The sequence below is a fragment of the Equus asinus genome, chromosome 1, assembly GCF_041296235.1.
Source record: "Equus asinus isolate D_3611 breed Donkey chromosome 1, EquAss-T2T_v2, whole genome shotgun sequence".
Classification (NCBI taxonomy): Eukaryota; Metazoa; Chordata; class Mammalia; order Perissodactyla; family Equidae; genus Equus; species Equus asinus.
This window is the reverse complement of record NC_091790.1, coordinates 45922370-45935382: the sequence shown is the minus strand read 5'-3', so window position 1 is coordinate 45935382 and position 13013 is coordinate 45922370.

Here is a 13013-nt window from a genome sequence, read left to right as displayed (position 1 = left end):
GGCACAAAGTGCTGCCTTCTTTCCAAAGGGGCAGATGATTCCCAAAGCATTTTGCTTCCAGCTCTTTGGTAAGCTAAGAAACAAGTCGCTCTGCACAGTGCTCTTACAGCCTACCGGGAACATCTCTTACAAAGGCCTGTGAAACGAAGTTTCTTTGAAGGCCTGATCTGGCTGAAGTAGAACTTCTGCTCTGTGTGTGCTACATTGCCCTAGAGCTGCAAGGCCCAAACTGCTGCCTTCTTTCCAAAGGGTCAGAAGGACCCCAAAGCATCTTGCTTCCAGCTCTTTGGGAAGCTAAGAAACAAGTTGCTCTGCACAGTGCTCTTACAGCCTACTGGGAACATGTTTAACAAAGGCCTGTGAAATGCAGTTTCTTTGCAGGCGTGATCTCCCTGAAGTAGAACTTCTGCTGTGCCATGTGCTACATTGCCCTAGAGGTGCAAGGCACCAAGTGCTGCCTTCTTTCCAAAGAGGGAGACTGGACCAAAAGGCTTTTGTTTCCAGCTCTTTGGGAAGCTAAGTGAAAACACGCTCTGCACAGTGCTCTTACAGCCTACCGGGAACATCTCTTACAAAGGCCTGTGAAACGAAGTTTCTTTGAAGGCCTCATCTGGCAGAAGTAGAAATTCTGCTCTGGGTGTGCTGCATCGCCCTAGAGCTGCAAGGCACAAAGTGCTGCGTTCTTTCCATAGGGGCATATGGGCCCCAAAGCATCTTGCTTCCAGCTCTCTGGGAAGCTAACAAACTAGTAACTCTGCACAGTGCTCTTACAGCCTACCGGGAACATCTCTTACAAAGGCCTGTGAAACGAAGTTTCTTTGCAGGTCTGATCTAGCTGTAGTAGAACTTCCTCTCTGGGTGTGCTACATTGCCCTAGACCTGCAAGGCACAAAGTGCTGCCTTCTTTCCAAAGGGTGAGAAGGGCCCCAAAGCATCTTGCTTCCGGCTCTTTGGGAAGCTAAGAAACAACTCGCTCTGCACAGTGCTCTAACAGCCTACCGGGAACATCTCTTACAAATGCCTGTGAAACGCAGTTTCTTTGCAGGCCTGATCTGGCTGAAGTAGAACTTCTGCTCGGGGTGTGCTGCATTGCCCTAGAGCTGCAAGGCACAAAGTGCTGCGTTCTTTCCATAGGGGCAGATGGGCCCCAAAGCATCTTGCTTCCAGCTCTCTGGGAAGCTAAGAAACAAGTCGCTCTACACAGTGCTCTTACAGCCTACCGGGAACATCTCTTACAAAGGCCTGTGAAACGAGGTTTCTTTGCAGGCCTGACCTGGGAGAAGTAGAACATCTGCTCTGGGTGTGCTACATTGCCCTAGAGCTGCAAGGCACAAAGTGATGCCTTCTTTCCTTAAGGGCAGATGGCCCCTAAAGCATCTTGCTTCCAGCTCGTTGGGAAGCTAAGAAACAACTCGCTCTGCACAGTGCTCTAACAGCCTACCGGGAACATCTCTTACAAAGGCCTGTGAAACGCAGTTTCTTTGCGGGCCTGATCTGGCTGAAGTAGAACTTCTGCTCTGGGTCTGCTACATTGCCCTAGAGCTGCAAGGCACAAAGTGCTGCCTTCTTTACCTAACGGCAGATGGCCCCCAAAGCATCTTGCTTTCAGCTCTTTGGGAAGCTAAGAAACAACTCGCTCTGCACTGTGCTCTAACAGCCTATCGTGAATATCTCTTACAAAGGCCTGTGAAACGCAGTTTCTTTGCGGGCCTGATGTGGCTGAAGTAGAACTTCTGCTCTGGGTCTGCTACATTGCCCTGGAGCTGCAATGCACAAAGTGCTGCCTTCTACCCAAAGGGTGAGAAGGGCCCCAAAGCATCTTGCATCCGGCTCTTTGGGAAGCTAAGAAACAACTCGCTCTGCACAGTGTTCTAACAGCCTACCGGGAACATCTCTTACAAAGGCCTGTGAAATGCAGTTTCTTTGCGGGCCTGATCTGGCAGAAGTAGAACTTCTGCTCTGGGTCTGCTACATTGCCCTAGAGCTGCAAGGCTCAAACTGCTGCCTTCTTTACTTAACGGCAGACGGCCCCCAAAGCATCTTGCTTCCAGCTCTTTGGGAAGCTAAGAAAGAACTCGCTCTGCACAGTGCTCTTACAGCCTACCGGGAACATCTCTTACAAAGGCCTGTGAAACGAAGTTTCTTTGCAGGTCTGATCTGGCTGAAGTAGAACTTCCTCTCTGGGTGTGCTACATTGCCCAAGAGCTGCAAGGCACAAAGTGCTGCCTTCTTTCCAAAGGGGCAGATGATTCCCAAAGCATTTTGCTTCCAGCTCTTTGGTAAGCTAAGAAACAAGTCGCTCTGCACAGTGCTCTTACAGCCTACCGGGAACATCTCTTACAAAGGCCTGTGAAACGAAGTTTCTTTGAAGGCCTGATCTGGCTGAAGTAGAACTTCTGCTCTGTGTGTGCTACATTGCCCTAGAGCTGCAAGGCCCAAACTGCTGCCTTCTTTCCAAAGGGTCAGAAGGACCCCAAAGCATCTTGCTTCCAGCTCTTTGGGAAGCTAAGAAACAAGTTGCTCTGCACAGTGCTCTTACAGCCTACTGGGAACATGTTTAACAAAGGCCTGTGAAATGCAGTTTCTTTGCAGGCGTGATCTCCCTGAAGTAGAACTTCTGCTGTGCCATGTGCTACATTGCCCTAGAGGTGCAAGGCACCAAGTGCTGCCTTCTTTCCAAAGAGGGAGACTGGACCAAAAGGCTTTTGTTTCCAGCTCTTTGGGAAGCTAAGTGAAAACACGCTCTGCACAGTGCTCTTACAGCCTACCGGGAACATCTCTTACAAAGGCCTGTGAAACGAAGTTTCTTTGAAGGCCTCATCTGGCAGAAGTAGAAATTCTGCTCTGGGTGTGCTGCATCGCCCTAGAGCTGCAAGGCACAAAGTGCTGCGTTCTTTCCATAGGGGCATATGGGCCCCAAAGCATCTTGCTTCCAGCTCTCTGGGAAGCTAACAAACTAGTAACTCTGCACAGTGCTCTTACAGCCTACCGGGAACATCTCTTACAAAGGCCTGTGAAACGAAGTTTCTTTGCAGGTCTGATCTAGCTGTAGTAGAACTTCCTCTCTGGGTGTGCTACATTGCCCTAGACCTGCAAGGCACAAAGTGCTGCCTTCTTTCCAAAGGGTGAGAAGGGCCCCAAAGCATCTTGCTTCCGGCTCTTTGGGAAGCTAAGAAACAACTCGCTCTGCACAGTGCTCTAACAGCCTACCGGGAACATCTCTTACAAATGCCTGTGAAACGCAGTTTCTTTGCAGGCCTGATCTGGCTGAAGTAGAACTTCTGCTCGGGGTGTGCTGCATTGCCCTAGAGCTGCAAGGCACAAAGTGCTGCGTTCTTTCCATAGGGGCAGATGGGCCCCAAAGCATCTTGCTTCCAGCTCTCTGGGAAGCTAAGAAACAAGTCGCTCTACACAGTGCTCTTACAGCCTACCGGGAACATCTCTTACAAAGGCCTGTGAAACGAGGTTTCTTTGCAGGCCTGACCTGGGAGAAGTAGAACATCTGCTCTGGGTGTGCTACATTGCCCTAGAGCAGCAAGGCACAAAGTGATGCCTTCTTTCCTTAAGGGCAGATGGCCCCTAAAGCATCTTGCTTCCAGCTCGTTGGGAAGCTAAGAAACAACTCGCTCTGCACAGTGCTCTAACAGCCTACCGGGAACATCTCTTACAAAGGCCTGTGAAACGCAGTTTCTTTGCGGGCCTGATCTGGCTGAAGTAGAACTTCTGCTCTGGGTGTGCTACATTGCCCTAGAGCTGCAAGGCACAAATTGCTGCCTTCTTTCCAAAGGGTGAGAAGGGCCCCAAAGCATCTTGCTTCCAGCTCTCTGGGAGCTAAGAAACAAGTCGCTCTGCACAGTGCTCTTACAGCCTACCGGGAACATCTCTTACAAAAGCCTGTGAAACGAAGTTTCTTTGCAGGCCTGACCTGGGAGAAGTAGAACATCTGCTCTGGGTGTGCTACATTGCCCTAGAGCTGCAAGGCACAAAGTGCTGCCTTCTTTCCTTAAGGGCAGATGGCCCCTAAAGCATCTTGCTTCCAGCTCTTTGGGAAGCTAAGAAACAACTCGCTCTGCACAGTGCTCTTACAGCCTACCGGGAACATCTCTTACAAAGGCCTGTGAAACGCAGTTTCTTTGCAGGCCTGATACGGCTGAAGTAGAACTTCCGCTCTGGGTGTGCTACATTGCCCTAGAGCTGCAAGGCAGAAAGTGCTGCGTTCTTTCCATAGGGGCAGATGGGCCCCAAAGCATCTTTTTTTTGTTTTGTTTTGTTTTGTTTATTAATGTTATGATGGATTACAAGCTTGTGAAATTTCAGTTGTACATTTTTGTTAGTCATGTTGTGGGAACACCACTTCCCACTCCGTGCCCTCCCCCCACCCCCCCTTTTCCCTGGTAACCACCGATCAGATCTCCTTCTCAATATACTAATTTCCACGTATGAGTGGAGTCATATAGAGTTCGTCTTTCTCTGACTGACTTATTTCGCTTAACATAATGCCCTCGAGGTCCATCCACATTGTTGTGAATGGGCCAATGTCGTCTTTTTTTATGGCTGAGTAGTATTCCATTGTGTATATATACCACATCTTCTTTATCCAATCATCAGTTTCTGGGCATGTAGGCTGGTTCCACGTCTTGGCTATTGTAAATAATGCTGCGATGAACATAGGGGTGCAACGGACTCTTGAGATATCTGATATCAGGTTCTTAGGATAGATACCCAGTAATGGGATGGCTGTGTCATAGGGTATTTCTATTTTTAACTTTTTGAGAAATCTCCATACTGTTTTCCATAGTGGCTGTACCAGTTTGCATTCCCACCAACAGTGTATGAGGGTTCCTCTTTCTCCACAACCTCTGCAACATTTGTCGTTCTTGGTTTTGGATGTTTCTGCCAATCTAACGGGGGTAAGGTGATATCTTAGTGTAGTTTTGATTTGCATATCCCTGATGATTAGCGATGATGAACATCTTTTCATGTGTCTATTGGCCATGTTCATATCTTCTTTGGAGAAATGTCTGTTCATGTCCTCTGCCCATTTTTTGATCGGGTTGTTTGTTTTTTTGTTGTTAAGCAGTGTGAGTTCTTTGTACCTATTCTCCTCAAACTGTTCCAGAAAATTGAGAAAGATGGAGAACTCCCTAACACATTCCATGAAGCCAACATCACTCTGATCCCCAAACCTGACAAGGACAACACAAAGAAGGAGAACTACAGGCCGATATCACTGATGAACATAGATGCAAAAATCCTCAACCAAATTTTGGCAAACCGATTACAGCAATACATCAAAAAGATTATACACCATGATCAAGTGGGATTTATACCAGGGACACAGGGATGGTTCAACACCCGCAAGTCAATCAACGTGATACACTACATCAACAAAATGAAAAACAAAAACCACATGATCATCTCAATAGACGCAGAGAAAGCATTCGACAAGATCCAACACCCATTTATGATAAAAACCCTCAGTAAAATGGGTATAGAAGGAAAGTACCTCAACATAATAAAGGCCATATATGATAGACCCACAGCCAACATCATACTCAATGGACAAAAGCTGAAAGCCATCCCTCTGAGGACAGGAACAAGACAAGGGTGCCCACTTTCACCACTCCTATTCAACATAGTACTGGAGGTGCTGGCCAGAGCAATTCGGCAGGAAAAAAAAATGAAAGGAATCCAAATAGGTAACGAAGAGGTAAAACTAGCGTTGTTTGCAGACGACATGATCTTATACATAGAAAACCCCAAAGAATCCACAGAAAAACTATTAGAAATAATCAACAACTACAGCAAAGTAGCAGGGTATAAAATTAACGGGCCACAAAGCATCTTGCTTCCAGCTCTCTGGGAAGCTAAGAAACAACTCGCTCTGCACAGTGCTCTAACAGCCTACCGGGAACATCTCTAACAAAGGCCTGTGAAACGCAGTTTCTTTGCGGGCCAGATCTGGCTGAAGTAGAACTTCCGCTCGCGGTGTGCTACATTGCCCTAGAGGTGCAAGGCACCAAGTGCTGCCTTCTTTCCAAAGGGTGAGAAGGGCCCCAAAGCATCTTGCTTCCAGCTCTTTGGGAAGCTAAGAAACAACTCGCTCTGCACAGTGCTCTAACAGCCTACCGGGAACATCTCTTACAAAGGCCTGTGAAACGCAGTTTCTTTGCGGGCCTGATCTGGCTGAAGTAGAACTTCTGCTCTGGGTGTGCTACATTGCCCTAGAGCTGCAAGGCAGAAAGTGCTGCGTTCTTTCCATAGGGGCAGATGGGCCCCAAAGCATCTTTTTTTGTTTTGTTTTGTTTATTAATGTTATGACGCATTACAAGCTTGTGAAATTTCAGTTGTACATTTTTGTTAGTCATGTTGTGGGAACACCACTTCCCCCTCCGCGCCCTCCCCCCACCCCCGCTTTTCCCTGGTAACCACCGATCAGATCTCCTTCTCAATATACTAATTTCCACCTATGAGTGGAGTCATATAGAGTTCGTCTTTCTCTGACTGACTTATTTCACTTAACATAATGCCCTCGAGGTCCATCCAAATTGTTGTAAATAGGCCAATGTCGTCTTTTTTATGGCTGAGTAGTATTCCATTGTGTATATATACCACATCTTCTTTATCCAATCATCAGTTTCTGGGCATGTAGGCTGGATCCACGTCTTGGCTATTGTAAATAATGCTGCGATGAACATAGGGGTGCAACGGACTCTTGAGATATCTGATATCAGGTTCTTAGGATAGATACCCAGTAATGGGATGGCTGGGTCATAGGGTATTTCTATTTTTAACTTTTTGAGAAATCTCCATACTGTTTTCCATAGTGGCTGTACGAGTTTGCATTCCCACCAACAGTGTATGAGGGTTCCTCTTTGTCCACAACGTCTCCCACATTTGTCGTTCTTGGTTTTGGATGTTTTTGCCAATCTAACGGGGGTAAGGTGATATCTTAGTGTAGTTTTGATTTGCATTTCCCTGATGATTAGCGATGATGAACATCTTTTCATGTGTCTATTGGCCATGTTCATATCTTCTTTTGAGAAATGTCTGTTCATGTCCTCTGCCCATTTTTTGATCGGGTTGTTTGTTTTTTTGTTGTTAAGCAGTGTGAGTTCTTTGTACCTATTCTCCTCAAACTGTTCCAGAAAATTGAGAAAGATGGAGAACTCCCTAACACATTCTATGAAGCCAACATCACTCTGATCCCCAAACCTGACAAGGACAACACAAAGAAGGAGAACTACAGGCCGATATCACTGATGAACATAGATGCAAAAATCCTCAACCAAATTTTGGCAAACCGATTACAGCGATACATCAAAAAGATTATACACCATGATCAAGTGGGATTTATACCAGGGACACAGGGATGGTTCAACACCCGCAAGTCAATCAACGTGATACACTACATCAACAAAATGAAAAACAAAAACCACATGATCATCTCAATAGACGCAGAGAAAGCATTCGACAAGATCCAACACCCATTTATGATAAAAACCCTCAGTAAAATGGGTATAGAAGGAAAGTACCTCAACATAATAAAGGCCATATATGATAGACCCACAGCCAACATCATACTCAATGGACAAAAGCTGAAAGCCATCCCTCTGAGGACAGGAACAAGACAAGGGTGCCCACTTTCACCACTCCTATTCAACATAGTACTGGAGGTGCTGGCCAGAGCAATTCGGCAGGAAAAAAAAATGAAAGGAATCCAAATAGGTAACGAAGAAGTAAAACTCGCGTTGTTTGCAGACGACATGATCTTATACATAGAAAACCCCAAAGAATCCACAGAAAAACTATTAGAAATAATCAACAACTACAGCAAAGTAGCAGGGTATAAAATTAACGGGCCCCAAAGCATCTTGCTTCCAGCTCTCTGGGAAGCTAAGAAACAACTCGCTCTGCACAGTGCTCTAACAGCCTACCGGGAACATCTCTTACAAAGGCCTGTGAAACGCAGTTTCTTTGCATGCCAGATCTGGCTGAAGTAGAACTTCCGCTCGGGGTGTGCTACATTGCCCTAGAGCTGCAAGGCACAAAGTGCTGCCTTCTTTCCAAAGGGTGAGAAGGGCCCCAAAGCATCTTGCTTCCAGCTCTCTGGGAAGCTAAGAAACAAGTCGCTCTGCACAGTGCTCTAACAGCCTACCGGGAACATCTCTTACAAGGGCCTGTTAAACGAAGTTTCTTTGCAGGCCTGACCTGGGAGAAGTAGAACATCTGCTCTGGGTGTGCTACATTGCCCTAGAGATGCAAGGCACAAAGTGCTGCCTTCTTTCCTTAAGGGCAGATGGCCCCTAAAGCATCTTGCTTCCAGCTCTTTGGGAAGCTAAGAAACAACTCGCTCTGCACAGTGCTCTAACAGCCTACCGGGAACATCTCTTACAAAGGCCTGTGAAACGCAGTTTCTTTGCGGGCCTGATCTGGCTGAAGTACAACTTCTGCTCTGGGTGTGCTACATTGCCCTAGAGCTGCAAGGCAGAAAGTGCTGCGTTCTTTCCATAGGGGCAGATGGGCCCCAAAGCATCTTTTTTTTTTGTTGTTGTTTATTAATGTTATGATGGATTACAAGCTTGTGAAATTTCAGTTGTACATTTTTGTTAGTCATGTTGTTGGAACACCACTTCCCCCTCCGTGCCCTCCCCCCACGCCCCCTTTTCCCTGGTAACCACCGATCAGATCTCCTTCTCAATATACTAATTTCCACCTATGAGTGGAGTCATATAGAGTTCGTCTTTCTCTGCCTGACTTATTTCGCTTAACATAATGCCCTCGAGGTCCATCCACACTGTTGTGAATGGGCCAATGTCGTCCTTTTTTATGGCTGAGTAGTATTCCATTGTGTATATATACCACATCTTCTTTATCCAATCATCAGTTTCTGGGCATGTAGGCTGGTTCCACGTCTTGGCTATTGTAAATAATGCTGCGATGAACATATGGGTGCAACGGACTCTTGAGATATCTGATATCAGGTTCTTAGGATAGATACCCAGTAATGGGATGGCTGGGTCATAGGGTATTTCTATTTTTAACTTTTTGAGAAATCTCCATACTGTTTTCCATAGTGGCTGTACCAGTTTGCATTCCCACCAACAGTGTATGAGGGTTCCTCTTTCTCCACAACCTCTGCAACATTTGTCGTTCTTGGTTTTGGATGTTTTTGCCAATCTAACGGGGGTAAGGTGATATCTTAGTGTAGTTTTGATTTGCATTTCCCTGATGATTAGCGATGATGAACATCTTTTCATGTGTCTATTGGCCATGTTCATATCTTCTTTTGAGAAATGTCTGTTCATGTCCTCTGCCCATTTTTTGATCGGGTTGTTTGTTTTTTTGTTGTTAAGCAGTGTGAGTTCTTTGTACCTATTCTCCTCAAACTGTTAAAGAAAATTGAGAAAGATGGAGAACTCCCTAACACATTCTATGAAGCCAACATCACTCTGATCCCCAAACCTGACAAGGACAACACAAAGAAGGAGAACTACAGGCCAATATCACTGATGAACATAGATGCAAAAATCCTCAACCAAATTTTGGCAAACCGATTACAGCAATACATCAAAAAGATTATACACCATGATCAAGTGGGATTTATACCAGGGACACAGGGATGGTTCAACACCCGCAAGTCAATCAACGTGATACACTACATCAACAAAATGAAAAACAAAAACCACATGATCATCTCAATAGACGCAGAGAAAGCATTCGACAAGATCCAACACCCATTTATGATAAAAACCCTCAGTAAAATGGGTATAGAAGGAAAGTACCTCAACATAATAAAGGCCATATATGATAGACCCACAGCCAACATCATACTCAATGGACAAAAGCTGAAAGCCATCCCTCTGAGGACAGGAACAAGACAAGGGTGCCCACTTTCACCACTCCTATTCAACATAGTACTGGAGGTGCTGGCCAGAGCAATTCGGCAGGAAAAAAAAATGAAAGGAATCCAAATAGGTAACGAAGAAGTAAAACTCCCGTTGTTTGCAGACGACATGATCTTATACATAGAAAACCCCAAAGAATCCACAGAAAAACTATTAGAAATAATCAACAACTACAGCAAAGTAGCAGGGTATAAAATTAACGGGCCCCAAAGCATCTTGCTTCCAGCTCTCTGGGAAGCTAAGAAACAACTCGCTCTGCACAGTGCTCTAACAGCCTACCGGGAACATCTCTTACAAAGGCCTGTGAAACGCAGTTTCTTTGCATGCCAGATCTGGCTGAAGTAGAACTTCCGCTCGGGGTGTGCTACATTGCCCTAGAGCTGCAAGGCACAAAGTGCTGCCTTCTTTCCAAAGGGTGAGAAGGGCCCCAAAGCATCTTGCTTCCAGCTCTCTGGGAAGCTAAGAAACAAGTCGCTCTGCACAGTGCTCTAACAGCCTACCGGGAACATCTCTTACAAGGGCCTGTTAAACGAAGTTTCTTTGCAGGCCTGACCTGGGAGAAGTAGAACATCTGCTCTGGGTGTGCTACATTGCCCTAGAGATGCAAGGCACAAAGTGCTGCCTTCTTTCCTTAAGGGCAGATGGCCCCTAAAGCATCTTGCTTCCAGCTCTTTGGGAAGCTAAGAAACAACTCGCTCTGCACAGTGCTCTAACAGCCTACCGGGAACATCTCTTACAAAGGCCTGTGAAACGCAGTTTCTTTGCGGGCCTGATCTGGCTGCAGTAGAACTTCTGCTCTGGGTGTGCTACATTGCCCTAGAGCTGCAAGGCAGAAAGTGCTGCGTTCTTTCCATAGGGGCAGATGGGCCCCAAAGCATCTTTTTTTGTTGTTGTTGTTTATTAATGTTATGATGGATTACATGCTTGTGAAATTTCAGTTGTACATTTTTGTTAGTCATGTTGTGGGAACACCACTTCCCCCTCCGTGCCCTCCCCCCACCCCCCCTTTTCCCTGGTAACCACCGATCAGATCTCCTTCTCAATATACTAATTTCCACCTATGAGTGGAGTCATATAGAGTTCGTCTTTCTCTGCCTGACTTATTTCGCTTAACATAATGCCCTCGAGGTCCATCCACATTGTTGTGAATGGGCCAATGTCGTCTTTTTTTATGGCTGAGTAGCATTCCATTGTGTATATATACCACATCTTCTTTATCCAATCATCAGTTTCTGGGCATGTAGGCTGGTTCCACGTCTTGGCTATTGTAAATAATGCTGCGATGAACATAGGGGTGCAACGGACTCTTGAGATATCTGATATCAGGTTCTTAGGATAGATACCCAGTAATGGGATGGCTGGGTCATAGGGTATTTCTATTTTTAACTTTTTGAGAAATCTCCATACTGTTTTCCATAGTGGCTGTACGAGTTTGCATTCCCACCAACAGTGTATGAGGGTTCCTCTTTGTCCACAACCTCTCCCACATTTGTCGTTCTTGGTTTTGGATGTTTTTGCCAATCTAACGGGGGTAAGGTGATATCTTAGTGTAGTTTTGATTTGCATTTCCCTGATGATAAGCGATGATGAACATCTTTTCATGTGTCTATTGGCCATATTCATATCTTCTTTTGAGAAATGTCTGTTCATGTCCTCTGCCCATTTTTTGATCGGGTTGTTTGTTTTTTTGTTGTTAAGCAGTGTGAGTTCTTTGTACCTATTCTCCTCAAACTGTTCCAGAAAATTGAGAAAGATGGAGAACTCCCTAACACATTCTATGAAGCCAACATCACTCTGATCCCCAAACCTGACAAGGACAACCCAAAGAAGGAGAACTACAGGCCGATATCACTGATGAACATAGATGCAAAAATCCTCAACCAAATTTTGGCAAACCGATTACAGCGATACATCAAAAAGATTATACACCATGATCAAGTGGGATTTATACCAGGGACACAGGGATGGTTCAACACCCGCAAGTCAATCAACGTGATACACTACATCAACAAAATGAAAAACAAAAACCACATGATCATCTCAATAGACGCAGAGAAAGCATTCGACAAGATCCAACACCCATTTATGATAAAAACCCTCAGTAAAATGGGTATAGAAGGAAAGTACCTCAACATAATAAAGGCCATATAGGATAGACCCACAGCCAACAGCATACTCAATGGACAAAAGCTGAAAGCCATCCCTCTGAGGACAGGAACAAGACAAGGGTGCCCACTTTCACCACTCCTATTCAACATAGTACTGGAGGTGCTGGCCAGAGCAATTCGGCAGGAAAAAAAAATGAAAGGAATCCAAATAGGTAACGAAGAGGTAAAACTCGCGTTGTTTGCAGACGACATGATCTTATACATAGAAAACCCCAAAGAATCCACAGAAAAACTATTAGAAATAATCAACAACTACAGCAAAGTAGCAGGGTATAAAATTAACGGGCCACAAAGCATCTTGCTTCCAGCTCTCTGGGAAGCTAAGAAACAACTCGCTCTGCACAGTGCTCTAACAGCCTACCGGGAACATCTCTTACAAAGGCCTGTGAAACGCAGTTTCTTTGCATGCCAGATCTGGCTGAAGTAGAACTTCTGCTCGGGGTGTGCTACATTGCCCTAGAGGTGCAAGGCACCAAGTGCTGCCTTCTTTCCAAAGGGTGAGAAGGGCCCCAAAGCATCTTGCTTCCAGCTGTTTGGGAAGCTAAGAAACAAGTCGCTCTGCACAGTGCTCTAACAGCCTACCGGGAACATCTCTTACAAAGGCCTGTGAAACGCAGTTTCTTTGCGGGCCTGATCTGGCTGAAGTAGAACTTCTGCTCTGGGTGTGCTACATTGCCCTAGAGCTGCAAGGCACAAAGTGCTGCGTTCTTTCCATAGGGGCAGATGGGCCCCAAAGCATCTTTTTTTGTTGTTGTTGTTTATTAATGTTATGATGGATTACATGCTTGTGAAATTTCAGTTGTACATTTTTGTTAGTCATGTTGTGGGAACACCACTTCCCCCTCCGTGCCCTCCCCCCACCCCCCCTTTTCCCTGGTAACCACCGATCAGATCTCCTTCTCAATATACTAATTTCCACCTATGAGTGGAGTCATAT